Source organism: Leucopleurus acutus (assembly GCF_964270905.1).
Source record: "Leucopleurus acutus genome assembly, chromosome: 14".
Classification (NCBI taxonomy): Eukaryota; Metazoa; Chordata; class Mammalia; order Artiodactyla; family Delphinidae; genus Leucopleurus; species Leucopleurus acutus.
Genome location: NC_139156.1, coordinates 72,375,582 through 72,384,704, shown reverse-complemented (window position 1 = coordinate 72,384,704; position 9,123 = coordinate 72,375,582). Strand labels below are relative to the sequence as shown.

The window sequence follows — 9,123 nt, the reverse complement described above, 5'->3', positions numbered from 1 at the left end:
AAGTGGGGACGGGACTGTGGTGCCTGGAGACCCCAGGCCTGGCTGGAGCGGGCAGGGGCAGTGTGGCCCAGCAGGTTGGGCCTTCTGGCAGTGAGACTTGTGGTTGCTAAATCTTGCTTTTCAAGAGAAGTTAGAAATTTGGGTTATTATGTGAAATCTCCCAGCTCACAAGCACGGACAGTGAATGTCAATTTAAAAACGATTGCTTTATGGGCTACAGACAACTGCTGTCTGAATGTTTCCTGGAAGTGCTCTTTTACAACTTCTGTACGTGCCAGCTGTTACAGCCCCAATTCTCCACGTTTTGGGGGGGCAGCTCATACCAGCTGTGGGCAAAGATCACTTGTCAGTCAGTCTGTAATTGTTGGCTTCTCAATGGAATGCACAGAATTTGTGTTAAGTTGGGAGTTGGCAGGGCAGGACTGAATGTTGGGGACTATCTCTTTAGTGACCACAGAGGCAGAGGCACGAAACGGGCTGGTGAGGAAGACGGCTGCGGCCAAGTGACAAGGAGTTAAGACAATTACCTTTTGCCAGAGAACACAAGGACACTGTAGAGCACAGATAGGTGAAGAGTTTAACACAATTTATTTTATGCTTAAATAATCGACTAGGTCATCCAGTGTATGGTTTCTCATACATATGTCATTAGAGCTATGTGTCAATAAATGCTGATTTTATATGAATATAATCAACAAATTAAAGAATTTCACCAAAACCCAAATAAAAATGCCCTTTAAAACACAGCAGCCTTATTAACCTAATATGACATGGCTAGAATGGTTACAAATGATTGGCTTACTGAAAGGTGTCTACATCTTACAGCCAGTACACGATACAGGAATAAGTTTACAGCGTGCTGCCATTCTACTAGCTAAGAATTTCTGTGCAGTCCACTGAAAATACCCCTGACAGGGGCCTCTTATGAGCACCATCCACCTCTAAAGCGGCAAGCATTACCCTTTTAAGCACTACCAGCACCCCCCTCCCCCTAAAGCAACTACCGTATAGGTTTTTTTTTTTCATTTTTAGGCCATTTCATTGAAAAATTGGCAATAGCAACAAATATTAGATGAAGGGCTTTGTGTTTACAGATAAAATCTTCTGTGTTGCAGTATACTGTAGTGTTTGCAAAATTGGAAAAGATTTAATCAAAATAAGGTGATACACATGCATCAAAATATTAGTATTCTGAAGAAAAATTTTTTTCACAGAACTACAGAATTCCTCATTTTGGGAATTATTTAAATTTGCAGCAGATTTTAAAGATTTGTTTTTTTAAAATCAAGCTAGCAGTTTTGCGTATACAAACATTATAATTGCTAATATACAAGAATCGGTGAAGATCCCCCTACCCATCACCCCTCCTCCTTCTTTTGGGGTGAAGTCACTTGAGACCCCCGTTATGTTAAATGCATCTGCAATATTCTCTTTGTGTTCTAAGAGGCAGTGCCTTATTGACATTTATTCCATTTTTTCTGTTAGAATTTATACAGTGTTATTATTTACAGCAAAACTATAGATGTTTTAAAAAAGAAACAAATAGTGTTTATACCCTGACAGTTTGGGTCCAAGAAAAATAAGGCGAGCTGTTGTGGATTTTTAGTAATTTTAGTGTTTCTCCATGATTTGATCATTCCATCTCCTTCTGTCTCTTCTGGCGGCAGGAATTTTTTCCTTTTGTAAATGACACCAAATTACTTGAGATAAACTGGTAACAGCATGGCTTCTCGTATATACACTGCATTGCTAATTGCACACGTGCCAATCCTGGGAATGAAAGTGAATTTTCATGCTCTGTAAATTGGCTCATGCTAAATTAAAATGTGGGTGGTTTTCTTTTCCTTTTTTTTCTTTGTGCGTAAAAAAAAAATCATGCCATTAATGTGTGGAAGCAGCAAACACACACACCCTTCTCCGTAAATTTTTACTTCCTGCTGACTTATCTTCCATGAATTTCTCAATACTGGCAATAAAAACAATATGATCCTGTGGATAGAGAAACAATAGGTGGTGAGTTTAGCTTTTTGCCCCCCTTCCTTTTATTTATTTATTTTAAAGAACTTGCCAAAATCTTCCTTGCCATTCAGCAGAAATGCCTCAGAGAATGGGGGCCCCCGACTTCTTAATGGGGTGGTTTAACATACTTTTGACTGAGGCGATTTGCTAGATGCCTCAGAGGACAAAGCCCTGAAGTGTGCTAGAAAGCTCTTGGAAGGCAATGACCTTCTCTGGGTGACCTGTCCCCTCCACAGAAGATCGTTTCCCGTATTAGGGGTTTCAGGGATGGAGGCGGAAAGACCCTCTTCTAGTTCTGAAGTCTCTGATACTCAGGTCACTCACTCAGGTGCTGGGGAAAGCCATTTGCAGACCTCTGGGCCTCAGTCTTATCTGTGAAGTAAGGAGCTGACAAAGGTGCTCTGAGATTTCCATCCAAATGTCTGGGGTTTTCAAGGGCTCACGGGGCCAGGGGTACGGAGTCAGGATGTAGCATCTCGGTCATGCCTCTGTGTTGTATAATAAACCTCTCACCCTGCAAAATGCAGCCTTTCAAGAAGGGAGAACGGTGTCCTTACTTCATTTACTCTGAAATTGCTTTTCCATATGCAAATTCAAATTAAAGACTATCTTCTGCCATTGCAAAGAATACCTTCCCTTCTCCTGCCTCATGTCAGTCATGACAGGATAAATCAATTTCATTTGAGCTTTTTCATGGAGACTCCACTAAGAACATCTTGCCCTACTGGATAACACCTGCATAAAGTTATCAGTGTTTCAGAGCCAGTCTTAATAAGTCAAAATAAATCAACATCCTTTGGCAGAGGTTTTCATACTCTTGTGCAGTATTGTTCTTGGTAGGAACTCCTCCTCCATAAAACAAAGTTCTTCCTTCGTATGTCCCTTCCTCCCCAGCAGTGTGAAAGGGTGACACCTGAATGCCTGCCCGCGAACAAGACATAGGCCCTAGAGAAAAGGCGAGTCAGGCAAGATGAATTTTGGGAACAACCCTGTTCACTCCCATACATGCAACAGACTATTTTTGCAGGTCCAGGAGAACCTCTAGAATTCTGCTTCTGTTGGGGCCTAAAAGTGTTCTCAGTGACCTTGAGGTTGTTTACTTACCCCAGACAAGTTTCTTTCCCTTTAGGTGGGTCACCCAGGCTACCTTGGCTTCTGTAAACATGTTAGTACAGCACTTCCTCTGTCTGCCCCACCATGGTCCTGCCTTCCTTTTTTGTATTAAAAGTGGCACTGACCTCCATGCCCCAGGTCACTAAAGCTTGGAGCCAAGAATATCAAAGTATCAATTCCTTCTGGGGTGATTTCAACACCTGCCCCACTCCCATGACTCTGCAGAGGTTCCAGAGAAGGAAAGTGACTCATTTGGGCAGGCCATGTCCCAGAGAATGTGCAAATCAGAGTAAGAAGATCAGGATTTTCTCACCTCTGCTTTTACCATCTATTCCTAACCTTCCAGGCACCAGGCTTCTCAGACGCTCCTATGATAATGTTACCCTGGTGATCTCACTTTGTTTTCTTAGGGAGAATTCTTAGCAATTTTTTTCTAATTGACCCTCCCCCCAACTTTTTACAGCTTAACTGATATATCATTTATATACCATATCATTCATCTATTATATATAGCTTGATAATTTTTAGTAAATGTATATAGATGTGCAGTCATCACTACAGCCCAGTTGAACTTTTTTTGTTTTGCTTCATCTTCCAAAAACCAGTCCAGCTTCCCAATTAATCTTGCAATAAGAAGCAAGGTCTTTCTCTTAGCACCTCAATGCACGCGAACATTATCTTTCTAGAAATAGTGGATATGTTTCTATAATTAAAAAAAAACTATTATGCCCATTTATATTCAGGTATAATGTGGGTGATAGTTTAAAAGGTTGGGTGTTACTTGCCCTTATAAATCTCTCTTGTTCTTGGTCACGCAATCAAGGTGTGTAGGCCCCAGCTACACGGGGTGCAGGAAGGTTATTCACTGGGCAAAAGCCTATACCCAGTACAGTGTTGCACAAAAAGCATGAGCGCTTCGGCTGATTGGCTGTGGACCTGTTATAGAATACTGACAGTGTATAAACTGTGATGAGATCGCCATCTGATGGAAAGGTGCAAGGGCAGGATCCATCAGGATGACATTTCAGAAATAGAATTTGAGTCATCTTCTCTTTCCGGGTTTAGATAGTGGATCTGAGAGAGAAGCATTTGCATGGAGGAATCTGTCTGTCCTTGGGTTTTCATGCTTTTCAAACCCAAATGTAGTGGAAAACAAGGCAGAAAACCAATCGTTCCATTTAGTCATTTCACTATACATTTTAAAAAATTTTAAGAACCATTTAAAATATAGAAAAACAGCTATTCATCGGATTCTCATGGTTATATTTCAGGTTATATTTCACAGATGAATGTCGTACTTTCCATGTCACATTTTCAAGTCAGGAATATATTTAGGTTAAAACCAACCTTTCCTCTATAGGTTCACATACTGGTGGTATTTAGCCCCTAGTGGCTAGCTAAAACAAACCCAACAACAACCCCCCCACCCCCGCTCCACACACACCCCCTTACGCCTTTAGCGCTCTGCAGTTCATCCCAATAAACCTTTTCATGCTTAATGACCATACTCTTCACTGAAAAGCACTGTTTGACAATCTCCACTGCTTCTCAAACTTGGGTACACATTAGAATTATCTGGGGAGACTTAAAAAATCCCAGTGTCCAGGCCACTTCCCTTACCAGTTTATTTAGAATTTCTTGGGGTGGTGCCCAGCATCAAACACTTAAAAAAGAAAACCAAAAAACCTCTGTAGATGATTCCGACGTTCGGCCAAGATTAAGGGCCAGTGATACGTTCTGGAGCAGCACTTCCCAAAGCTTAAAGTGCATACGTATCACCCCGGGATCTTCAAATGTGGATGCTGGTCGAGGAGTCAGGGTGAGCCCAGAGATGCTGCGTTTCTAACAAGACTCCCAGGTGATGGCGATACTGCTGGTCCACAGACCACACTGGAGAGTCTAGAGGATCTAGACTACAGGCCAGTCATCAACCCGTTGTTTTCTAACTTCCTTTTCTTTGCTCACAATTTCATTATCCACTTATAATCCCCTGCTGTCATCTTCATTTATCTCTAACTTCTCTTTACTCTTCAGGTGTGTTTCAAATGCCATCTCCTTGAAAGTGTGGTCTATCTTCTCCCTAGTGAGCTCCACCTTTGCAGGCTCTTTTTTTTTTTTTTAATATTTATTTATTTATTTGGCTGTACTGGGTCTTAGTTGCGGCATGCAGGATCTTTAGTTGCATGCAGCATGTGGGCTCTACTTCCCTGACCAGAGATCAAACCCAGTCCCCCTGCATTGGGAGCGCAGAGTCTTAGCCACTGGACCACCAGGGAAGTCTCTGTAGGCTCACTCTTACTCATCTTTAAAGACTTAGCTGTGTTATGCCCTAAGGAAAGTCTTTTCTGATATGCCTTCCCTATAGCCCACTGAGAATAGAGAATTTGTTATTCTAGTTCTCTTCCTAACCCACCTCTCTCTTTCCTTTCCTTCTCCTTTTCTCTCTCTCTTCTTAAGGAAGTCATGGAGCTAAAAACATTTTTTCCTAAGCATTAATTCTAACTACTTTATGTAATCATAATAAACTACTGCACCATTTAAAAATAATTTCCAGTTTGTGTAGATTTGTTCTTCAACTAATACCAATAAGTGGGACTTAATTTTTGTTTGTTCTTTTCTGGTGACTTGTGATTAAAAAAATATCTGAGGTCACAGGGCCAGTTTTACAAAAATGAAAAGTAATTACTGGTAAAGTACTGATGTACATGTTGGCTATAGAAGAAAAATATAACCCTAATAAAGTTGTATAGTTAACTTAGTAGTACAACTAATAATGTTGTTATTATTAACAGACACTGTTCTAAGGTGGAACTCATTTAATCCTAATAACAGCGAGGTACTATCTCTTCCATTTTACAAATAAGAAAATAGAGCCATACAGCTATTATACTGGTGGCACATTTAGTACATGGGCGAGCCAGAATTGGAAGTCAAGCCACCTGACTCTAGACCCCTGCTTTTGGTTAATTAGGGATTTTTTTAAAGGGAAAGAAAAATGAAAAACACTACATAAAAACATCATCTACTTCAGATGAATTCTGGAAAAGATTCTGGAGGGCAGGGTCCTGAATCTGGAGTGAAGCAATTCAGACCATAGTTCTGACTTCCTGGAAGCAGAATCAGGAGGTCTCGGTCACAAACCGAACATGTCATTTATTAACTATAGCTTCGGCGATTTTGCTCTCTCTCCTTAGTAAAGAGGAATGAGAATACCTATTTTAATGATTTCCCAGGGCTACTGTGAGAAGCGAGTCATAGGAAATAATGAAAGTGTTCTGAATTATAAACCGACGTGGCATGCAGAGGACTTCAGCGCTGCTGCTGTCCCGACCTCTCCCACCGTTGTGCTCTAGCACACCTGGCGGCTGCTGCTCTGTCCACTGGCCTCCTGAATCCAGGCTCTTCGGGTGCTAGTCTCGGCTCTTGTCTCACCTCTCTCTTTTTAAAAAATCTACATCATTTTTAAAGAACTGAAGTAGAGTTGATTTACAATCTTGTGTCAGTTTCACGTGTACAGCACAGTGATTCAGTTATATATACATATATATTCTTTTTCAGATTCTCTTCCATTATAGGTTATGACAAGCTATTAAGTAGAGTTCCCTGTGCTATGCAGTAGGTCCTTGTTGTTTACCTATTTTATATACAGTGGTGTGTATATGTTCATCCCTCCTGATTTATCTTCCTGCCCCCACCTCTTAGCACTACTAATAATAGCTGAATTTACTGAGGGCTTACTATGGGCTTGCCAGTCACTGTTAAGTGATTTACAAGGATTCACTCGTTTAATTCTAACAACAATTCTGTGAGATATGTTACTCTTATCCTAATAGAGGCGAGGAAATTAAGGCACAGAAGTTAAATAAGCTGGCTAAGCTTACACAGCTAGTAAGCGTGTGATTTACGTTCACTCAGGCCACTTCTGTAACCACGTTAAGACTGCTAGCCCAGATTTCTCTCATCACTGACAAATACTTAAGGCACTACAGATTGACCTATTTCAGTCCCGAATTTTGTTTTCCTTTTCTTAGCTTCTATATTTTTGTTAGTAGTTACACACAGGATCACAACCCTCACTCCCTCTGTGGAATTAATCTGGTTGTTATACTTCTGAAATGTCCCTCACATCAGCCCTCTCCTTTCTGTTGTCTCTGCCCAGGATCAGGCCCTCATCCTGTCTCATAACTGGGGTCCTCGTGTTCAAACTCTCCTCACCACTAACTCCCTCTCCTACCACTAGGGTTACTTAAATCCCATCTGACTGTATTATTCTCCTTCGACAACACTTCCAGTGGTACCTTACTGTTTCTGGGATAAAGGCCAAACTCCTGAGCATAGCACATATCACATTGCCCAGTCTTAAATCCTACCCTTTCTTCAGAAGCCAGTTCAAATATGCACTTCAAGAAGCTTTGCAAGATCTCCTCCACTGGTGTTTACTACATCTTCCAGTGGATTCTCCTAGCGATATTTTTATATCTTTTATCATAGCTCTGTACTTTGATTTGTGTAACTTACTATCATGTTTGCCTCTTGGACTAGACTGTACAGTTATATGCCCTCAAGTGAGTGGTGATGCTGGGGATAATGTCTTTTTTTTTTAATATATTTTTAAAAATTGAAGTAGAGTTGATTAACAATGTTGTTAGATTCAGGTGTACAGCAAAGTGATTTAGTTATATATATATATATATATATATATATATATATATATATATATATATTCTTCTTCAGATTCTCTTCCCTTATAGGTTATTACAAAATATTGAGTATAGTTCCAGGTTCTATACAGTAGGTCCTTGTTGATTATCTATTTTATATACAGTAGTGTGTATATGTCAATCCCAACCTCCTAATTTGTCCCTCCCCCCCCCCCCTTTGGTAACCATATGCTTGTTTTCTATGTCTGTGAGTCTCTGTCTTGGAAATAAGTTCATTTGTATCTTTTTTTTTTTTTTTAAGAGTTCACATATAAGTGATATCATATGATATTTATCTTTGTCTGGCTTACTTCACTTAATATGATCATCTCTAGGTCCATCCATGTTGCTGCAAATGGCATTATTTTATTCCTTTTTTAATGGCTGAGTAATATTAGGATAATGTCTTCAATGCTGGACTCCCCCGACCACCTACACAGTGTGTGTCACAAACTAAGAAGTAAAGGGGCTCTAAATGTGCATGGTCAGTTATTTACAAAAGCTTATCAGCTAATCTGCATTATAGGAAAGTTTCTTTCATCCACTGATACTAAACTGCATGGGTTAAAATATTTTGGGTAAAACCAAACAAATATACTAGAGGACCAGGGGCACAGGGGAAAAAATGAGCAAGAACCAGCAGAAACAGTGCTGCACTGGGTTCCAATGTCGAATGATTATACACAGAATATGAGAACTACATTTATAATGCATAAAGGAATAAAAGTAAGATTAGAAATCTCTTCAGAAAAGAATATGCTATGAAAAAAATTTAAAAAATATATACTAGAGGGCCAAGGCTGAATATGATTATAGATTAGAGGAGCTAGCACAGCTTGGAGATCTCTAGGAAGGAAGAGGTCAGAGGCAACCTTTTACAGCTCTCTATTCCTCTTCAAAATGTTGTTCTTTGGGGCTCGATCCCGAGCCCCTTCTTTGCTCACTTTCACTTTCTCCCTAGGTAATCACACCTATTCTCTGGTGTTCCCTTTCTCTGATATTCAGTATTCACCTCTTTAGTGATAACACTCACATTTTTATACGCCTAGTCCAACCTTTCCTCAAAGCTCCAGACTTGTGTATCGACAAAAGCCTGAGTGCTTGATATTCTTCTTAAAACCCATCCTGTTTCTTTTTGCACCACCCACCTGCTTACCCTTGAGTCAAGGCATCATCCTTGGCTCAACCCTTCTTCTCCATCCTAACCCCAAGCCATCAGATACTGTTGACTTTCCTAAAACTGCTGCCCAGGTCCTAGCCCTGCCACCATGGTGGCTTAGCTGGACTACAG

At 40.4% G+C, this 9,123-nt stretch overlaps 1 protein-coding gene across 1 annotated transcript in view; it reads right to left on the bottom strand.

The window, feature by feature from the left end:
- Nucleotides 1–575: 575 nt before the first annotated feature.
- ANK3 (ankyrin 3) overlaps nt 576–9,123 on the bottom strand; it is a 333,291-nt gene continuing 324,743 nt past the window's right edge. Inside the window, exon 43 of the mRNA XM_082855185.1 lies at nt 576–1,989. The gene's annotated coding sequence lies outside the window, so the exon portion shown is untranslated. The remainder of the gene's footprint in view (nt 1,990–9,123) is intronic.